This window comes from Sus scrofa, chromosome 14 (assembly GCF_054392235.1).
Source record: "Sus scrofa isolate SSC_HxYL_T2T_F1_AM1 chromosome 14, Sscrofa_HxYL_maternal_Yorkshire_Landrace_v2.0, whole genome shotgun sequence".
Taxonomy (NCBI): Eukaryota; Metazoa; Chordata; class Mammalia; order Artiodactyla; family Suidae; genus Sus; species Sus scrofa.
The window spans coordinates 89,271,627-89,294,543 of NC_139396.1; the positions used below are offsets into that span (position 1 = coordinate 89,271,627).

Below are 22,917 nucleotides of genomic sequence, written 5' to 3' on the forward strand. Positions count from 1 at the left end.
GCAAGAGAAAGGCATGCCTGAGGTTCTGCATTACCTGTTTTCCACCAGCCACGTGCAGGGCACTAAGGATGGGGCTCTTTTTGCAGATGCCAGGCCACTGCTTCTAAGCCACACAAAGCTAATGGAGTTTCTCCTATCTCACAGCTTCCCTCTGCCTATTCCCAGAGGAGGCAACCACTAGCCCCATGGTTCACCTGAATCTATCTGTATGTTTCTATCACCACCCCACACAGACTCCACCTCAACAGAGTTAAAGTATGGGAACCACACACACTCCAAGTTCCTTTTCCTCATCTCTCCTTTCCCTCCCTAAACTGCAACTTTCCCTAAATTTGCCTTCTCCGCTGGAAGGTGCTGCTCTTACATCATATCCTACTTCTGTGCAAAGTGACCTTTGCCCTTTCTCTTCCCTGGGACCACAATGGCCGCATGGCTGCAGAGGAACCCAATTTAGGGGAGGAATTAAAACAATACATCAGTTCAGGATCTTCTAGATAAACCTCACTATGCTACAGTAAATGGTATCCAATGTTCTTGATAACTTTAGAGTTCTCAAAACACTTTCTTATCTGTTATCTCACTACTGTCATATTACAACAGGATGGTTGGGTTCCCAAAAAACAGACTCTAAGATTGCATGCAAGAAATTTCTGGGGGTGAGTGCTCTTAGGAACAGCATCTGCAAAGGATTGAAGGAAACAAGACTGAGCAGATAGAGAGGTTGAGCTGTGCTGCTAGAACAGTGGGCTCTGCCAATCTCATGAGGAGCTTTGGAGTTGGGATAGCCTTTCATATTTTTCCCATATTGAGGCAAGAGGGCTTGTGCTTTAGAGCTCTGAAATGACGGTCATTGGATCGGAGCTGCTTCCTAGGAAGAGGACATGACCTTGGCTAGGGCAGCTGCTTTCAGCTGTAAGCAATTTTCTAGAGGGACTAAGATGAAAACAGTTAGCTGACAAGTCCCAGGCAGCTGGGCAGTGAGTGCTGGAGGGGGTCTTGGGACACATCACTGCACCCACTGTAGTTAACCAAAACTGAACTTACTTCCTGCCTCTACTCCATATTTTATGCATGAGAACCTGGGGCACGGAGAGAGTAACTAGATCAAGTTCCCAGAGCCTATGAGCAACATATTTTATTTCATTTGGCCTGCAAAATAATTCTATCAGGTATATCTTGTTAACCCTTTTCTGTGGACAAGGCCACTGAGACTCGGGAAGTTTAAATGATTCCTCCAAGTATTCAAGGCCAGCAAATGGTAGAACAAACATCCAGATCATCTAACTTCAAGTCTGTGCTTTCTGTGTCTCACATACTGACTGGATCACGCTAAAGTTGCTTGGAATAAAGAAATTTTAGGACTGGGAGAGACTTCAGCAAGCAGCCCAACCCACTCCTTTCTCAGAGAGGTAAAGTAGCTTGGTAAATTGTTCAGGGAAATGAGGCTGGTGAATAACATCTCTGGGCCTCAGTCTTCTTATCTATTAAATGGAATGAGTTGCCCACCTACAGAGTGGTTTTAAGATTCAAATAAGATAATGGATGCAAAATAAACTTGAAACTGACTAAAATGGTACCAAAGTGTCAGTGTTTAGCCCTTTAGATATTATGTTGTGGGTAAGAAGGGACTTCCAGCTGTTAAGAGCAGATGCAGGCTAGTAGAGCAGATGCAGGCTAGTAGAGTAGAATGTAACATTTTAAGTTTGGGGGATGTTTGCACAGAAAATGAGTCTATGACTTAATAAATTCTATTAGTTCAGATTCCTGTTAAAGGTGGGCAGGTTTCTAGAAAAACAAAAATGAAAACAAAACAAAAGCACTTATTTGGTGGCAGGTTTTGATTAGAAGGTACAGTCTAGGAAGTATTTGTTGTGAATAATTCTGACCGATATTCAGAATTCAAAATCACATAACTTCCTATTCTCAGATAAAAAATAGCACAGCTTAGTTTGCTTTGGTGTAAAGGAAACATCAAAGTTCCTTCCTCTGAACTTTGGAACTGTTTGTGACATAAAAACAAAAGATCCAAATATTTTTGTGCTTTCTATTGTCAGGCAGGCTGAGTTCCTAAAACACCACAATTTAACAAATTTAGGTTATTTGGCTTCTTTATAGTCACAACTTCTGCTGTACCAGTTCTTAGCATGGAACTTGGAATTTTCTCTTCTAGAAAAGTTACAGGTGAATTTATTTTCCACATTTTTTTTTTTTTAAATGACTACACCTGTGGCAAATGGAAGTTCCCAGGTTAGAGGCTGAATTGGAGCTTTAGCCATAGGCCTACACCACAGCCATGGCAACACTGGATCCTTAACCCCACTGAGGCCAGGAATCGCACCTGCATCCTCATGGACACCATGTTGGGTTCTTAACCCACTGAGCCACAATGGGGACTCTTATTTTCCACATTTTTAATATCACGAGATAGAAAATTCTAGTCATAAGTTTGTTTATAACAATAACAATGCTATCTTTTTAAAGGACAAGATGAATGTTATCTATTGCTGCATAACAAATCACCCCAAAACTTAAAATAAACTTCATAACAGTAATTGTGTATTATCTTTCACAGCTTCTCTAGGTCAGGAATTCTAACAGTTTGGATAGGTGGTTCTGGCTTGGAGGGTTCTCTCAGGAGGTTGTAGCGAGATGTCAGCTGAAGCCTTGTGAAGACTTGACGCATCATGGAGGATCCGTTTCCAAGGGGTCATTCACATGGCTGGTAAGGTGGTGCTCTCTACTGATGGAAGACCTCAGTTCCTTTCCACGTGAACTCTGTAGTGCTGCTTAAGTGTTCTACGAGTGTAGCAATTGGCTTCCCCCAGACTGAGCAACCCAAGAGAACAAGGGGGGAGTTCCCGTCGTGGCGCAGTGGTTAACGAATCCGACTAGGAACTATGAGGTTGCGGGTTCGATCCCTGCCCTTGCTCAGTGGGTTAACGATCCGGCGTTGCCGTGAGCTGTGGTGTAGGTCGCAGACGCGGCTCGGATCCTGCGTTGCTGTGGCTCTGGCATAGGCTGGCAGCTACAGCTCCGATTAGACCCCTAGCCTGGGAACCTCCATATGCCGCGGGAGTGGCCCAAGAAATGGCAAAAAAAAAAAAAAAAAAAGAACAAGGGGAAGCTTCAGTACCATTTATGATCTAGCTTTAGAAGTCACTCTTCTTCACCTATTCATAACACAGAGCAGGAGTTGCCGTCGTGGCGCAGTGGTTAACGAATCCGACTAGGAACCATGAGGTTGCGGGTTCGGTCCCTGCCCTTGCTCAGTGGGTTAACGATCCGGTGTTGCCGTGAGCTGTGGTGTAGATTGCAGACGCTGCTCGGATCCTGCGTTGCTGTGGCTCTGGCATAGGCTGGCGGCCACAGCTCCGATTAGACCCCTAGCCTGGGAACCTCCATATGCCGCGGGAGCAGCCCAAGAAATAGCAAAAGGACAAAAAAAAAAAAAAAAAAAAAAACAGAAAACATAACACAGAGCAGCCCTCAGCCCTGATCCACTGCGGGAGGAGACTGCCCAAAGACATAAATACAAGGAAGTGAGGATCACAGGGGACAGTCTTGGGAGCTGTAGTTGGCTGATGTGTGAATTCCTGTCATTTAAATTATTATTATTATTATTATTTTGCTTTTTAGGGCCACACCTACAGCATGTGGAGGTTCCCAGGCTAGGGGTCAAGTCGGAGCTACAGCTGCCAGCCTATGCCACAGCCATAGCAACATCAGATCCTAGCCACATCTGCGACCTATACCACAGCTCACAGCAATGCTGGATCCTTAACCCACTGAGCAAAGCCAGTGTTTGAACCCACAGTCTCGTGGTTCCTAGTTGGATTTGTTTTTGCTGTGCCACAACGGGCACTCCCTTCCATTTAAATTATAATGAATCAAAAACATGTAATGAGAGGTCTAATAGCTCTCCTTACCTATCTCCAGAGGAAGAAAAATGCCAGCAGAGCTGAGAGAGATTCAATATGGAAAATCCAAATCCTCCAAGGTCATTTACACTCAGATCCTCATTCAGATGGAGCTGAGTGATCCATCTGGTTGCCTCCTCCACCCTCTGAAATGGAGCTGATCCACCCTTGGAATTCCCATCTAAATGTTAACGTGGTTATTTGATTTAAAGGCAAGTAGGCTTAGCCAGCAATGGGAAAAATCAACTGTGGTGCTTCTACTTCAAGCACTCATGTGTTGAGAAATGCTTCTCTCCAACTTTGCCAGAGCCATCATACCATGAACACATCTTATGTCAAAGGCTTTAGGTGGGTTTTGAGAAGGCTACATGCTCAAAATATCTGACTCTCCACACCCAAATTTCATCTCTGATCTCCAGTTGGATGGCTAAAGATATCTTAAATATGTCATATCTAAAACAGAACTCTTAATTTCCACCATCCAATACTCAAATCCTGTTCTTCCCATCTTAATAAATGTTACCTACTACCACCATTCACCCAGTGGCTCAGGCAACTAACCTAAAGAACGTCCTTGAGTCCTCCTTTTCCTCAACCCCTCAATCTAATTCATCCATGCATTTTATTAATTCTCCTCCAAAGCCTATCTCATTCGTCTACTTGCCCATTCCTAACACCATTATCACCACCATCACCAAAACAACCCTAAACAAAGTTGTCTCTACTTGAATGAAGCAACAATCTTCTAAATGGGGTCCTCATTTTCACTACTGGAGTTCTCTCCTTTCCATTTTCCATTCAACAAGCAGTGTTGTATCCCAGGAAGCCAGAAGACAGCACCACGTCACTGAGTAGCTGAGGTGTGACTATCAGAGAGCTCACCTCCTTCCCAGTTTTAGCCAAAGTACCACCAATATCTGCACCATATTTTTAAAAAATTTTATTGGAGTATAGTACATCACATTGTACTAGCACATCATCTTTTGTCTTCTACTCTCATTTAGGATTGGAAATGGGCATGTGGACTCATTCTGTTCAGTTGAAATCACTGTAAGGAAAACTTGTGACCTCAGAAAACTGAAGTAGATTTAACTATAGTTTACATATTACAATATTTATCTTAGTTTTTTTCGTTGCCCTACAGTTAATGATGTTTGGTGAGAAGATATGTATGGATATATTCCACAGGGCATCAACTTTTTAACCAAGCCAAACCTTAATTCCCCAGGGCACAGAAACCACTGGTGGAATGACAGTTGTAGATGGAGGTAGGAATCAATCAGTAACATTATAAGTAAATAAGAAAAGACAAGCTCTGAATATGTATGAAAAATAAAGAAACCACATGAAAACGATAGTAGATGTAGATTGTTAGTCAAACAGGTATGGTGTGTTCTTTTTGAAAAAGGATTTAAGGGTGTATGAGTTTATGCTTATTGTTCTGGGGGATCAAGGGCCAGAAGGTCATCTTGACCAAGAAGAAAGTCATATGAGTCATGAAAAGCTCAACAGGTCTGTCCACATTACAGATAAAATGGCATGTATAGTAATTGAGAGAGGAATCTAAAATTTTCTAGTGAAATATGAATTTCTCAGGCCATTCTTATGTCACTCTTGATTTAGAGTTCAGAAAAGATAATGGTTGAATTGTCTCTGCAGGGATTGTACACAATTAGAGATACTAGTTTTCTTATAACTAAAAATATAAGGTGTGTTCTTTATAAATAGAAAAGGTCTGAAGCTAGGATCAGCTCTTTTGACTATATTAATAATGAAACTTCCCTTGGGTAGAATAAATGTATGCCAAATTTATACAAATGAGTCACAGGACGGCTCTTACATTTTTCCTTCTGAATTTTGAATTTCCCACCTTGAGTGTTAAGAAAGGTCATTAAACTTGTTACCAAAGTCTGATCCAAATCAGAGTATGATTCAGGGCTGTTGAAAAGACTTTTTTTTCTGCTGTGGTCTGTATTTATCCACTGACCTAGGTTAAAAATGTGTAGTATAGTTTACTTTTTAAATAGATTTTTACATTTAATGTATATTCTGATAAAAAAATTGAAGAGATCATTGCTTTCCATAAACCAGTAACAATGCCATGTTCTAGTGATGCCAATCCCCAAAGCTAAATCAACTTTCAGAGATTTTCCATCCTAGTTTCAAAACACTGTGGATATTATCTAAAACTGCTTCCAGATATATTATAAAATTCTAAAACAGTTTTTTTTTTTTTCCTTTTTAGGGCCTCACTGGTGGCACATGGAAGTTTTTGGGCCAGGGGTCCAATCAGAGCTGCAGCTGCTGGCCTACATCAAGCCACAACCATACTGGACCCGAGCTACATCTGGGAGCTACGCTGCAGCTTGTGGCAATGCCAGAGCCTTAACCCAATAAGCGAGGCCAGGCATTGAACCTGCATCCTCACAGACACTATGTTGGGTTCTTAACCCCTTGAGCCATAACGGGAACTCCCCCCCCCCCCAAAAAAAAAGACTTCTCAAGCAATTTTATTTCACTTTTGTCCTGGAGCTCTTTAACACACTTTTGGAAGGAGGAAGAGCATCTTTACACAAATAAATAATAACATTATTTGAACTCATCAAAATATATGGGCATCAGAACGCTGTGGGGTGGAAGGGACAAAGCCCTGTTTTATTGCTCTTTGGCCTTGATTGATACAAGTGGGAGATTTAAAAGAAGGCCTAAAGACTCAAAAAATTAGGTTCCTTCCAGCTCTACCTCTGCTACTTTCCCACTGGGTGGCCTATATATATTCTGATACACTGACCACCTCTGAGTTTCGTTTTGTCTTTTCGAAATGGAACCGAAACCACCGACCTCCCACAGTTGCTTTGAGACCTAAGCAAGCTAATGAATGTGAAAGTGCACTGTACTGTGAAAACATAAACCATGGTTAAACTCTTCATGTGAAGATGAGTATTTTGGGATAGGTGCTACCTGTGAAATAAAATATATCACTATATTTTAACAAATACATACTCAAAGTATCTTTTTAGTCTTTAAGTTTTAAGTTGAGCACTGGGGTAGATGAACTCATTTTGAAGAATTATAAAAGGAAAATATGAACCAAAAAATTCAAGGAAAAGAGACATCTTAGGACAGATTAATTTATTAGAGAATATAATGAAAGAAACTTGAGTCTCAAAATGGAAATCCAAGAAGTGTCTGAGCATTCAATAAACTGGTAAATCTTGAAATGTCATCTTAGATGAAAGGAAAACTGACAACCATGTACTTTATGTTGACCTGATTTTTAGGAGCTTTGGTATTATTTTTATACTTTGATTAGCATTCATGATATGAGTAGGACCATCTGAAAATACCGTGAGTGCTTTCCTCACTTGTGCTTAACATGCTGTTATAGGTGTGGTCTATGCTGACAGACAACATAAACTGATAAAAACCATCAAAGGATCCATGTTCCCAACTTTGCATCTACTCAGAAGATTGGTAAATGAATGTACATGCATATGTTTTAAATTAAAATTATATGTTTAATATATGCGTCTTTTCAAAACAGGGTCCTTTACTTCAGTATAGAAGAGGAATTTCCAGTGGTCAAAACTGTTCCCCAAATATTTCCTTGATTGATAACACCGAGATGTGGAGATTCCCATTAGAGGCTGATAAATATTTTTTAGCGGTTCATTCACCCACTCACCCATTCATTGACCTAGTCATCAAAAATACATTGAGTACCAGCTATATGCTCAATATCTATTTGATACAATGGCGATCCACAGGGAAACAAGCATCCTCATGGAGCTTAAACTGGAGGACTCAGGTTTGTATGGTGGAGGGGATGGAACAAAGAGTTGCTGAACACAAAAACTTGATTTTTTTCTCAAAATGTAAAAGTCCACTTGGGGCTTGTTAGAAATGCAAATTTTTGTGCTCTACTTTAATCAAAATCTACATTTTAGGAGTTCTCTGGTGGTTTAGTAGGTTAAATTTAAGGATCCAGAGTTATCACTGCTGTGGTGTGGGTGTGATCCCTGGTCCGGGAATTTCTGAATGCCATGACTGCAGCAACCACCCCCCCAAAAAAAACCCCTACATTTTAACAAGACCTTAGGGTGATCTTTGTTTGAAAAACACTGTTCTAGGTTTCTTTCTAACCCTGAGACAATATGCTTTTCTGTGACTCTATATCTTTTCATGCCAATAATGAAAGATCCTGCAAGAATAAGTGACTTTATGAGGCTTGGAGCCAGGAAATGTCTTTCCAATATGGCACCAAGTTTTCACGATGTCACTTCAGTCTAGACATATATTTCCAGGCCAGTCCAGTAAAGTTCTATGTCCACATGTCTTTTTCCTAGATTCTTCTGGTGACAACGCCTGGGCTACATCTCTATTCTCCTTTGATAGTGCAGCATCTGCCAGACATTGGGATTTCACAAGTAAAGATTAAACTGAGCGAGGAAACTTATTTACTTGACTCACAGCAATGTTGATAACTCTCTATTTCCTATTATTGTAAGAAACCTGGATTTTTCTTAGTAAAAGATGAAATCAGGTACACACACACATATATTAAACATACATCAGAATATGTCATCTTCTGCTTAAATACCACTAATGCCATTAGGAGAAAATTCAAATACCTTACTGTGGCCAAGGCTCTAAAAATGATGTACTTCTACCTTTCCTCAAGCCTCATGCCATTGTCTCCCTTGCTGCTTCATGCTAGTCATCTACCCATTTGTCAGTTATTAGAGACTTTTTCTGCATCAGGACCTTTGTGTGTGTAGTCCTCTCCACATGAATAACTCTTTCCCTGGTTTTCACTGAGACTTGCTCCTTCTCACTTAGGTTTTAGTGCAGCTGTCATATTTTCAAAGGGTACTTCCTGATTTCCCTATCTAGAGCAAGTTTCTCCTTATTCTCTCTCATAGTTTATGTTTACTTTCTTCATTGTACTTCATTAAATAATCTTGGTTTTATTAGGTTTTTTTACTTGTTTCCCTTCACTGGATTGGTTGCAAATTTAAAATTTTTATTTATTTATTTTTAATGGCTGCACCCACAACATATGGACTTTTTAGGCCAGGGATTGAATCTGAGCTGCAGCAATGTCAGATCCTTCAACCCAACGCAGACAGCCAGGATCAAACCATTGCCTCTGCAGTGACCTGAGTCACTGCAGTCAGATTCATAACCCACTGCACCACAGCGGGAACTTCCCTTCACAGGACTGGGATGTCTGTGAGGGCAGAGACCCTGTATTACTCTTCATAGCACAGAGCAGCTCACAGTAGGCTTTCAATCAATATCTGTTAAGTGATTAATGAATATAGTTGTCACTTTTTTATTTGAAAGTTTCATTTGCCTCAAGTGAGGTTATAGGCAGTTATAACCATTTGCAGAAAATGTTCATAAACATGAAATAGAATATCTTCAAACTTGGATCACAAAAGTAATGTAATTAAGGAAAGAAAAAGATGATGAATTTTCTTTCCTTTTAGGGCTGCAATATCTATTTTGTCATCTGTAACCTTGATATTACTCCAGGTATCTTGTAGTGTGTGTTTTTTTTTTTTTTTTCTTCCCTGTAAGCAGATGACATCATTTTAGCACATTTTTTTTTCCCCTTTAAAATCTCTGGAAGTGCTATTCATCAAACATAAAGCCCATAACAAAAGCCTGGTGTCATCTTGTCCTTTGCTGGTTTCCTGATTGTAATGCTCACCCTTGGCCCATGAGCACACTTATTTGGCAGAAAATCGCTTATTTGATGGGTAAGGGCATCACATTATTTCTTTTCTTGGTTAAATTAATTCCCCTTCCCCAGAAACACAGTATAAATGGAACCCAGGTGTCAAACAAACCTGCAGACACTATTTCTCCGAATTCTCTAATTGCTGCCTAGTGCGTGTCTGAGAAATAGAGTGGGTAGCATGGAGGAGACTAACATCAAATATAAGCTCAATGAGTTGATCAGCCTGGTACTTCACTTGGCTTAGAGGACTCTTATTCTTTCCCTTCCCCTTCACTAAGTTATAGGTTTTTTTGAGGATAAAGATGTCCTCTTCCTTGACAATTTTTCTGACTGCCTGATATATGCTGACTGCCTGATTGACTTATAATGTTACTAATTATTCAGGTGAAGTGGTTTGCACTCCATGGAAGAATGTTCCACACGATATAAACTATTTAGGATGCAAACGCAATTTACATTCCCCCTAAACAAAAAAATTTCCATCTGCTTCATTGAGCAACCCTAAGAAATAAATAATAGTTGTTGATATTCTTATGTGCATACCATATGCTAGGTATTACTCTATATGATTCACATATATTATCTTATTTAATCTTCTATAGCATGCCAGCTGTTGAAATGTATGTGAAAAATGAAATGTAGAGAATGGGCCATTGTAAAGAACTTTATTGTTTGTTTTTCTCCCAGTTTTACTGAGATATAGTTGACATAAAACATTGTATAAGTTTAAAGTGTACGATGTGGGAGTTCCCATCATGGCTCAGTGGAAACTAGTGTCTAGTGTCCATGTGGATGCATGTTTGATCCCTGGCCTCCGCTCGGTGGGTTAAGAATCTGGTGTTGTGGTGTAGGTTGCAGATGCACCTCAGATCTGGCGTTGCTAGCTGTGGTGTAGGCCAGCAGCTACAGCTCCAATTCAACCCCTAGCCTGGGAACCTCCATATGACACAGTGTGGCCCTAAAAAGACAAAAAAATAAAAAATAAAATAAAATAAAAGGGTTTGATAGCAAATATTTAGGTTTTAAAAAAATAAAGTGTACAATGTGATGAGTTGAAACACATACATATAGGGAAATGTTTACCACAATATGGTTATTTAACATATCCTTTCTCTCACATATTTAACATTTTGTTTTTATGGGGAGAACATTAAACCTCCACTCTCAAAGCAGCTTTCAAATATATGATACATATTGTTAACTATAGTCATCTTTCTGTACATTAGATCCCCAAAAAGTATTCATTTTATAACTGAAAGTTTGTACTCTCTGATCAACACCTCCCTATTTCCCCCACCCCTGGGAACCACCAGCTCCTGGCAGCCACCATACTACTCTGTTTCTGAGTCTGATGTTTTTAGAATCTATGTATAAGTGAAATCATGCAGTATTTGTTTTTCCCTGACTTATTTCAGTTTGCATAGTGCCCTCAAGGTCCACCAATGTCGTTACAAATGACAGGACTGCCTTCTTTTTTATGACGGAATAATATTCCATTGTCTATGTAGACCACATTTTCCTTATCCATTCATCCATCACAAAGGTTGTTTACATGTCTTGGCTACTGTGCTGCAATGAACATAGGAACATAGATACCTCTTTGAGATAATGATTTCCTCTTATTTGGATTTATACCCAGAAGAGAGATTGTTGCATCATATGGTAGTTCTATTTTTCATATTTTGAGGAACCTCCATGCTATATTTTCCATAGTGGCTGCACCAATGTACATTCCCACCAACCATATACCAGGGTACCCTTTTCTCCACATTCTCCTCAGAATTTGTTATATCTTATCTTTTTTTTTTTTCCCTCTTGTCTTTTCGATAGTAGCCATTCTGATAGGTGTGAGGTGATATTTCATTATGGTTTTGATTTGCATTTCCCTGATTATTAGTGATATTGAGCACCTTTCCATGTACCTGTTGACCATTTGCTTGTCTTATTTGAAAAAATATATATTCAGGTCCTCTGACCATTTTTAAATCATATATATATTTTTTGGCCATTGAGTTGTATAAGTTTCTTATATATTTTGTCTCTCTTTTTTTTTGTCTTTTTCAGGGCCGCACTTGCAGCATATGGATGTTCCCAGGCTAGGGGTCTAATCGGAGCTACAGCTGCAGCAATGTGGGAGCCAAGCTGCATCTGCAACCTATACCACAGCTCACAGCAATGCCAGATCCTTAACCCACTGAGTGAGGTCAGGGATCGAACCCACAACCTCATGGTTCCCAGTCAGATTCATTTCCGCTGTGCCACAACAGGAACTCCGGTTTCTTATATATTTTGAATCCTAACTCCTTACCAGATATGTGTATGGTTTGACTTTATTGGTTTTTATTTGTTTTTTGTTTTTGGCCACATCTGCAGCATATGGAAATTCTCAGGCTAGGGGTCAAATCACAGCCGCAGCTGCCAGCCTACACCACGGCTTCAGCAATGTCAGATCTAAGCCATGTTCATGACCTACACTCAGCTCATGGCAACGCCAGATCCTTAAACCAATGAGCAAGGCCAGGGAATGAACCTGCATCCTCATGAATACTAGTCAGGTTCTTAACCCTCTGAGCCACAATGGGAACTCTGACTTAATTATTAACACATTTAACAGAAAGCTCTGGGTTCACTCTCCTTAGGTCCTAGGGTTGGAAAACAACTAATGCCACATGAGCAGGAAAGGAATTGGCTTTTATTATAATGTCCTTGTTTTCCTGATGTAAAAGTTGAGGTTCAGGAAGGTTTAGCTCTCTCAGGTGGTAAATGTTAAAGTCAGGCTTAGATTGTGTGGGTTTTTTTGTTCTTTCTTTCTTTCTTTTTTTTTTTTTTTTGATTCCAGAGTCCATAGTCCTCACAACCATTCTATAAACTACCTCTAATGTTTAGTTAAGTTTCAGATAATTGGTTGTGGTTTCTTTTATTATTTCCCCAAAAGTAACATTTACTTTCTACAAAGTCAAGTCAAGGAAATAGCTGAAAGAATATTAGGATTCCAATCTAACCAATCCCTATTATAAATGAGATGAACCTTAGAAAGTCACCTAACTTTGATCCTTAATAAAGTTATCTGGATAGAAAATTCTATGATTTCATTCCAAGGAACTTACAAATTCAATGAAAAATAAAAAGAATATCTTGCGGCTCATCTATTTCTCATCCATACCTATACCTATATTTCATACTTGTTATAAACACTGTGTAGATGCTATTTTTGTTTGCTTAGTAATTGCAATTTTCTAAACCTTTAAGAGAATAGTGATTTAGAACAAATCATCATAAAAGAAATATTTTACGTGTCCCTGCTATTCTTTAATGCTTATATCAATTATAAATAACAGTTCAGTATCCTAAAAAGACAGACAACTAGTCTAGAAAAGAAGTTTTTAACTCGATTGCACATTAGAAATACCTAGATAGGGAGTGAGGGGTGGGAGTAATTTTGAAAAAATATGATTTTAGAGCCCCCATAGACCAGTTATATCATAATCTCTGAGGTGGGCCCAGGGTGTCAGAATTTTTTACATGCCCCTCTGTCAATGATTTTAATGTATAGCTGGAGTTTACAACTGTTGACCTTGAATAGATGATTGTTTACTGCACTATGGTTTCTGATCATTGCTCAACTGCTTTCTCAACAGCCAGCTCATTCAGTAATACAAGAATTTAACAAACCATTAATTGTTAATTCAAAAAATAATATTCCTTATTCTAACAGGATTATTTGGGCTCTGAGAATTTTTTTTTTTTCCATCAGCAGTCTTAAGTCAGCCATTAGTTTGTTTTATGGCTACATTCATCTTTGAATTCTTAATAATTAGAGAAGTAGAACAGTTCCCTAAGTCCTTGGTATTTTTTAATGTGAAGGGAAGGTGAGCATCTGGCTGTCTGAAAAAAAAAAGTTGTAGGTTGGGGATTTGAGTTTTGAAGTTCCCTTTTGAATTCTAATAAGCTGGCTTATTTTGAAATCTCTATTTTAAAACTAAAACCATGATATAACTTTAGATTTTTCTCTCAAATTCTTCAACAATTCTTAAATGTCAGCATTTTATTTCCACCGTGAAATAAATAAGACTCAGAGGTTTTTTTATTAACTTCTCCCCTAGAAAATTCAGTAATAAAACTTAAATTTATATTCACTGATACTGAAAATCTCTTATCATCGGAGGACTCTGAAAGTCATGGTGAAAGATAACTACTTCTAGGTCAGGACACAAAGGAGACTCAACTCTTTGGATGGCTGATTAAAGGAATTATCTTAAATTCTACAGTCATAACATTGGAACAGACTTGGTTGTAATTTATTTATTGATGTAGCCATCTGGTCTCAGGCACTAGAGGAAAGAAGGTTATTATATAATGCACAGATGAATCTGCATTTCTTTGCACCAATATATTTGAAAGGCTTATTTAGGGCCCACCTTGCTGCCCAAGTCGGCCCACTCTCTGACTGCAGAGCCACGAGCCCTGGGCCCACTGGTAGATGCCAATCTCAGAACCATCCAGTGAGGTCTCATTTCCCTGAGCAATGAGAAACAAAGAAAAGGCTCTCCTAATCTTCCTCCAAGAGTGAACCACCTGCCGGAACACATGGAGAACCCTCTCAGTGGGAGGCACTGCATTCAAGCATGAAACAGTGTCCATTATATCCACACTATGCAATTCAAGACCAGGACTGAGTCTCAGGAAGGAAAGGAAAAGACAGGCGTTTCAGCGTTACATAAGTCTTTCTGCTGATTTGTCATACTTGACCTCTTATTTGTAACCCTACCATGGATAACAGAATTAAATGTAAATTGAAACATTGTCTCCTTAGAGAAGGAGGTGGTGCCATCTAATTATGACTCCTCTTATGTTGAGAGCTTTTTTGGCTCTGTGCTGCTCATCATTTCATTTCTTATTTGCCTGTATTGAGACCTGGTTCCTGGATTTCAACGTGCTCCCATGAGAGGCAGCACTCAAGAAGGCTCCCTCAGTAGTCAGGATGCTGCAGAGAGGGATCTTTCATGTAACCGAGTGGTCTTTTTCACGGTCAGTTTTATTCTCCACTTGAATCTAAAGTAAGCTCTGAATGGATAAGCAATGGGATCCTGCTGTATAGCATGGGAATTATGTCTGGTCACTTGTGATGGAGCATGATAATGTGAGAAAAAAGAATGTATACATGTAAGTGTGACTGGGTCACCTTGCTGTGCAGTGGAAAATTGACAGAACACTGTAAATCAGCTATAATGGAAAAAATAAAAATCATTATAAAAAATAAGAAAAATAAAGTAAGCACTGATTAGAAAGCTGATCAAAAAGCAGGATGGTTAAAAACCACTTCTAGAACTATGAAGGTACTTTTGTAAAATGCAGAAAGTCTTCATCAAAGATCAGTGGAAGGGGAAGGCTGAGGAGGGGGCTTCCTCATTGAAGCTGTAATGATGACAGCCACTGCTGACTTTGTTGAACCTCTAATGAGGAATCTGCTCATTATAATACTTCACAGACACTGTACTGAATCCATATACACGTATTAGCCTGCTTGTGGCAGGTGAGATAATACGATTATCCTTTCTGTATTCAGAGGCACTGAACCTGATCTTTTAATGAATAGATGCAAAAATCTTGTGCTGAATTCCTATTCAAAAGAAATCTAACTATACTGATTCACAGAACTGTTTTTGTTTCATGTATCAGATTTATTTTTGATTTCTTTTTTAACAGCATATATTCTTGTTTTTTAGAATCACACATGTGGATTCTTCGTACAATTTTAATGGGATAATCAAGGCCAACATATTCTTTAAATGCCTTATTTAATCTTATTTCTTAGGGTTTCTGAAGAGCTTTCTTTTTACTATTTTATTTTTTTAATTTTTTAATTGTTATTTCCCCAATATGATTTTTTTTTTTTTGTCTTTTGTCTTTTGTCTTTTGTTGTTGTTGTTGTTGTTGTTGTTGCTATTTCTTGGGCCGCTCCCGCGGCATATGGAGGTTCCCAGGCTAGGGGTTGAATAGGAGCTGTAGCCACCGGCCTACGCCAGAGGCACAGCAACGCATGATCCGAGCCGCGTCTGCAACCTACACCACAGCTCACGGCAACGCCAGATCGTTAACCCACTGAGCAAGGGCAGGGACCGAACCCGCAACCTCATGGTTCCTAGTCGGATTCGTTAACCACTGCGCCACGACGGGAACTCCCCAATATGATTTTTTTTTCTACTGTACAGCATGGTGTCCCAGTTACACATACATGTATACATTCTTTTTTCTCCCATTATCATGCTCCATCATGAGTGACTAGACATAGTTCTCAGTGCTACACAGCAGGATCTCATTGCTAATCCATTCCAAAAGCAATAGTTTGCATCTGTTAACCCCAACCTCCTTTTTAAATATGCATTTAGAAATATGCATACTTTCAGAGTTCCCATTGTGGCTCAGCAGTTAACGAATCTGACTAGCATCCATGAGGATGTAGGTTCGATCCCTGGCCTTGCTCAATGGGTTAAGGATCTGGCGTTACCATGAGCTGTGGTGTAGGTTGCAGATGTGGCTCGGATCCTGTGTGGCTGTGGCATAGGCCAGCAGCTACAGTTCTGATTTGACCCCTAGCCTGGGAACCTCCACATGCCATGAGTGCGGCCCTAAAAACCAAAAAAAAAAAAAAAATTTGCATACTTTCTCCTTAGCAATTGTGTCCTTTACAGCAAGGACTATGTCATGATTCTTTTTTTATTCTAGTAGTACATTGGCATAACAGCATACACACAATAAGCTCACAATTAATGTTTATTGGTTGGTTGTTTTTATGTTACATATGAGACACAATTTATAACAATGAGTTTTCATTCTGCCAGACCCTACCAAGCTTTTTAAAGCGAGGCTCTCTTTCCTCACCTCTCATTCATTCACTCTGCCTCCACTGAAAGGTAGCTCCTATCCTCACCTATCCACTGAAACAGCCTTTGATGAGAGCCCTAAGGGCTACCTAATTGAAAAATCCTTGTGATTACTTTTCAGCTGTTATCTTCCTGGGCCTCACTCTGGATTCAGAATCTCTCTCCTCCTTTGGTTTCCATGATATTTCATACTTCTCTGTTCCTTCTCGGTATCCCTTACAGATTTCTCTTCTTCAGACCCCTGAAATATGGTGGTAGATTCAACTTAGTGCCCTTCTCATCTTATTCTACCCTCCTTCCAGGACCTCATCCCACTTGCAGGATTTCAGTGTTATACGCTGGTGAATCTTAAACCTACCTATCCAAAAGGCAAGGTTTTTCTGAATTCGAGATCATAGTTCCAGGTGTCTACCAGACGTTTCCATCTGGCTATCCCGGAGGCATCACAAACTCAACATATACAAATTGAATTCCTCCTCCCATCCCTACAGTTTCCACTCCATCACACGAATCCTATCCTCTTACCCCTTTAGTGAACTTTGTCTGTTTCCTACCACTCTATCAGTTGCACCAGATAAAATCCTTGGAACTATCTGCAGAGGTGGCCTCTGCTAAGTTTCTATTAGTCATGGGAGAAAAAATTCTTTTATTTTTTATTTTTTTAGTGAGGCAAATAAATTGTTTAGTAAGATAGAGGAGAGAGAAGATAGGTGTGAAGAAAGTACGAGCAGGCTCTGGTGGGGGGGGGTGCAGAAAGAGAGAACTTTTTTTTTTTTTTTTTAAAAGAGAACAAATTCTTGATTTTCTCTGCCTGGTGAACATCATCCCTCAGCAAGCAATTCAAGCACTCTCTCCTTTCTGAGACCTTTGTTGTAACCTATAAGGCAGAGTTAGAATCTTTCACTTCTGGATGCCCATAGGAGCATTTACTTACTTTTCCTATAATACAAAATCATGTGTATTTTAATTGTCTATGTACATCTGTTTCCTCTATTGGATAGTGAACTTCTACAAAATTACAATGATACTAAAATATAAAAACTAGTTAGTTATCATTAGGATACTAGTAAACCAATTCATTATTTTGAAAACCCATAGTAAAAAAAAAGAATCAAGCATTCATCCTGGCTTTGCTTTATGAATTCATTATTTTGAAAACCCATAGTAAAAAAAAAGAATCAAGCATTCATCCTGGCTTTGCATTCATCCTGGGGAGCTATCTAATAAATGAGAATTATTTTTCTGTCTTATAAATGAAGGACTAATAGAATTATAGCACCATCATTATGCAATTCTTTTTTTTTTTTTTTGTCTTTTTGTCTTTTTTAGGGCTGCACCCACAGTATGTGGAAGCTCCCAGGCTAGGGGTCTAATCAGAGCTGTGACCACCAGCTTACACCACAGCTATAGCAATGCCAGATCCGAGCCACCTCTGTGACCTACACCATGGCTCACAGCAATGCCGGATCCTTAACCCACTGAGTGAGGCCAGGGATCGAACCCGAAACTTCATGGTTCTTAGTCAGATTCGTTTCCACTGTGCCACGAGGCGAACTCCTTTTTTTTTTTTTTCAATTCTTAATGAGTTAATGAATCTACACATTGATCACCAACATCTACTAACATGATAAAACAAGAGATAAACAGATATTAATGCCTCCTGATGGAAATACATCCTATTCATCGAATACTCTTGCCAAAGGCAACATAATCTGAATTGGTTCATACCTGTTAGATTCAACTACCACTTTATAAGCAGAGAATTGAAGAACATGTTAAACAATACCATAGGATTACAATCAGCAAAATTTAATCTATGTCTACAGGGCAAATGACCTGGTTTCTTCAACAATAAATTACGAACTAAAAAAGAGAGAGAGAAACCCCACAAAAAAATTTAAAAGACCTAAGAAATATGTAGTTAATCATAATTAGTGAACTTTATATGGATCTTGATTCCAACGAGCTACTAAAAATTATTATATCTATGAGACAGTTGGAATGTTGAACAATGCATATTTGATGGTATTAAATAATTACTATCAAATATTTTAGGTATTACAATGGTATTGTGGTTATGTTTCTTTTTTAAGACCCATCTTTTAGAGACACATACTGAAATATTTATGGATGAAATGGTATGATGTCTGGGATTTTCTTCAAAATTATATGGGGGGAAGGAATTCAGTGGGATGTAGTTGAAATAAGATAGGTTATGAATTTAAGATTCTTGAAACTGAGTGATGGGGCAAAGGAGTCACTAAAATGTCCCATTATATACAGTTTTTTTCAAAGTCTTAAGTTTCTCACTCCTAGTATAGAGCTCTTTCTACCAATTTATTAAATGGGTCATAGAAAACTCAAGCAAAAGTCCAGAATTTTCTACATTTTTTTTTTTTTTTAAATCCAAAAAGGGTTCCCAAGGAGTTCCCGTCATGGGACAGCAGAAACGAATCCAACTAGGAACCATGAGGTTGCAGGTTCAATTCCTGGCCTCGCTCAATGGGTTAAGGATCCAGTGTTGCTGTGAGCTGTGGTGTAGGTTGCAGACGTGGCTCAGATCCCACATTGCTGTGGCTGTGGCGTAGACCGGCAGCTGTAGCTCCGATTAGACCCCTAACCTGGGAACCTCCATAAGCTTCGGATGTGGCCCTAAAACAAAAACAAAAACAAAAACAAAAGCAACCCACCACCACCACCACCAACAAAAACAAAAAAGCTCCCCAAATGAGGAAAGCCAGTGGTTAAAAACGTCAGCCGTTGGAGTTCATGAACTCTGTTTTCTCATCTGACTTTGCCAAGAAATTCCTTTGTGGTCTTTGGTAAGATTAGATTTTTTTTGTCTTGATTTGGTCACTCTCCAAAAGTGGTCAGAGATCAAGGTCCACATTATGACTTATCGACAGTGCTTCCAGCCTAGGAGGGCTCCATCACTGCATAAAGATGATGCTTAAAAAAAATCTTAATTTTAGGAGAAAAATCTGCTTTTATTTTTTCTTTATTTGGCCCCGTCGGTGGTATGTGAAAGTTCCCAGATCAGGGATTGAACCTGTGCCACAGCTGCAGTCACACAGGATCCTTAACCCACTGCACCAAAGGGGAACTTACCAAAAATCTGCTTTTAAAAACTATTAATACAATAGGTTAGATGACAAATGTAAAATGAAAAACCTTTACAGCCTACAGAGGAAAAAAAAAGAAGCTTTATATGAAAGGCTGTTATTGACCAAAGCTTTATTAGTAACAATACTACTGACTCAAAGCAGTAGAACTGTTTTTCACTTTAATATAAGGTTTTATTGTTGGGGTCCTCTATAACCATTCTTATTTCTTTTTTTTTTTTTTTCTTATTTCTTTTCACAGTGGCTCCTTCTGCTTGTGATTTGAAAAATGGCAATATTAATGCTTTCTATGCTGGTTCTAATCTATAGTTTACATTAATTTTATATAAAGGTGGCTCTTAGATTTTGAGATGTTCTCAATGAGAATATCCACAAATGGCTTTGCAAACAAATGAAAAATGATGATCATTTGATGCTGATACATATATTTTTTTTGTCTATCTTGCCTCATTCCCCAAATAAATGAGGTGATAGAGTAAATGGAATCGACTCTCTCTTTTACCCACCTGGCATTAATTGTTTCCAACTCCAGACATCTAGTCAAAGATGATTTGTCAGGCAAAGAGGCTGAGGGTCATCCCAGAATTCTCAGTTGCCTATGTAACAACTAGACAATACCCTTCTGTATAGCTCTCTTTTCTCCATACCAATCCTCTTCCATAGATTTGGACAGACATGCTTTCTCAGCCACAAACATATGCATTCTCTAATTTTCTTTTTCATATCTGCAGGTTATTTTGCCCAAGATATACTTACTCATCTGTTTCATATTTAGATAGCCTTTCTTAGTGTGGTCTTTAAAATGCTGTCTTGACTATTAGAAGTCTTTTTTAAATAAGGAGAAAAGTACATGCTGGGTAATTACAAAACAGAGCTATTGCATAGTCCAGAGGAGGGAGGAGAAAGTGGGAGGGAGAGAGTTAAAAGCAAAATGGGTTTACCAGAAAGTTTTGAAGCTTTCACAACTCACAAAAATTCATGGTGAATCATGGGTTGAAATTTCTTGCTCTAGAATATTTAGAGGAAATGCTGATATCTAAACGAAATGCAGACTATGAATCTTGGGCTGAAAAACAAGAATGTGAAGAAAAAGCACAATGATGATGTGTAAGTATGTAGAGGGGATACCTCAGAAACGTTCAAAACAAGCTGTTAATGAATTTTCTACTGGATCTGCCATAAGTGTGTGGAGAGATACAGTATTAGGTTGGATCTGAGATTATAAATGTTATAAGTTCATAAATAAGATTTACAATTTACACCCCAAACATTCTTCATATGTTCTCCATCATGTACCTTTTTCAAAAATGGGCTTGCAAGGCAATCACAAGAATGAGGACTTAGCTACCCTCCAAATTCCAGGATTGCACTGCAAAACTCAGTCAACCTGAACCTTGAATACTTATTTTTTATACATACTCTTAGAGATCCCTGCATTTCTAAAATTTTTCCTGAAAATCTTAGCTGTTCTGACAATGACATTCAGATATTTACTGCAGTTTTAAATAAAATATTTTAGGAGATACACTGTAAAACTTTAGGGTGTTATATGATTTTAATTAAGATGAGACAGATTATGCTTAGTAGTCATTGAGTGGCAGAAACTGGCTAGATGTTCACTGACTTCATTTCCTCTTCCTGGATAAATAAAAAGACTCATCTCCCAGTTTTGCTTGAAGTTAGGTTGGTGTTATTTGAGTAGGTTCTGGCCAATGGAGTGTGAAGGGAAGTAACACACAGTACTTCCAGACTTACCTTTTGTTTTGTTTTGTTTTGTTTTTGTTTTTTTTTTTGTCTTTTTAGGGCTCTATCTGCAGCACATGGAAGTTCCCAGGCTAGGGGTCAAATCAGAGCTGAAGCTGCTGACCTATACCGCAGCCATAGCAACACTGGATCTGAACCTCATCTGCAATCTACACCACAACTCACAGAAACGTGGGATCCTTTAACCCACTGATGGAGGTCAGGATTCAAACCCGTACCCTCATGGACACTCGTGGGGTTTGTTACAATTGAGCCACAATGGGAACTCCCCAGACTTTTCTTTAAAACATCTTAGGTAACTTCTTGCTCTCTCTCTTTACTTAATGGTTGAGTGACAGCCGAACAGAGGAGTCCATGGAGGTACAAGGAAATAGAGCCATACTACAGAAGTATCCTAAGTTTCTGAGTCTCTGTTTAGAGGACAGCATCTAAGGAGTGTTGCCCAATCTATACTGGGTAGGGATGTAAGAAAGAAAGAAAAATTTTAACTAGATTGTGGGAATCCTTTCATAATGTGTATGTACATGAGGAGTTCTCTTGTGGGGCAGTGAGTTAAGGATCTCGTGTTGTCACTGCAGTAGTTTGGGTTGCTGCTGTGGCATGGGTTTGATCCCTGATCCAGGAACTTCTGCATGCCCCAGGCGTGATGTAAAAACCAAAAAAAAAGATGTGTATGTATATCAAATCACCATGATGTACACTTTAACTATCTTATAATTGTATTGGTCAATGATACGTCAATCAAACTAAAAAAAAAAAAAAGAATTTTTTTATTGTTAAGCCACTGAGATGTTGGGAGGGGGAGTGCCTATTAGCAGCTGCTAATATTGATTACCTTGAAGAGTAACATTGTTTGTTGGCATTTGGTACACCATTTTTTCATTTTATTTACCAAGAGCCTCTGTGCTCAGTACCTTCTCTCTGCTTCTTACATCATGGTCTGAACTTCTTACCCACTCCTAGACCCTAGCCTCCGTGTCATATAGGCCATGATGTTCTACTTCCAAAGATAGCTCACTCCCTGATCATAGGTTTGAAGAGCTCACAGAGAGCTTATGCATTCTGCAGATAATAAATACCTTTACTCTGGCAAAATGAATTCTTCTCAGTACAACAATTTTTTAATGATAAGAGCTTAACATTTTGGAGAAAATTCCTCCATACACATTCTACATCATCATCATAATTATTATTATTTTTTGGCTGTGCCTGTGGCATATGGAAATACCTGGGTCAGAGGTCCAACTTGCACCATAGCAATGACCCTGACCGCTGCAGTGACAATGCTGGATCCTTAACCTGTTGCACCACAAAGGAATTCCTTTATCATCATTCTTTATTTTCATAATCTTATTTTTTCTCATAGTTTGTAATAACTACAATAGCATGTGGCAACCCTGTTTCCCCCCCCCCCCCCAATCTCAGCAAAGAGGGTTCAGGATTCACCTGCTGCCCCCTGTCTGCCCAGCACAGCCTGTTTTAAG

General features: G+C 39.0%; 2 long non-coding RNA genes across 4 annotated transcripts in view; one reads left to right on the forward strand and one right to left on the reverse strand.

The window, feature by feature from the left end:
- LOC102165048 (uncharacterized) overlaps nt 1-22,917 on the forward strand; it is a 1,242,341-nt gene that overhangs the window by 567,171 nt on the left and 652,253 nt on the right. The window lies entirely within an intron of this gene.
- Nucleotides 1-22,917, reverse strand: part of LOC146396848 (uncharacterized) — a 106,836-nt gene that overhangs the window by 13,070 nt on the left and 70,849 nt on the right. For 2 of the 3 annotated variants that reach the window (XR_014827986.1, XR_014827987.1), the window contains exon 3: nt 20,611-20,735. This is a non-coding gene — a long non-coding RNA (uncharacterized LOC146396848). The remainder of the gene's footprint in view (nt 1-20,610; nt 20,736-22,917) is intronic. The other variant, XR_014827988.1, reaches the window with a different exon arrangement.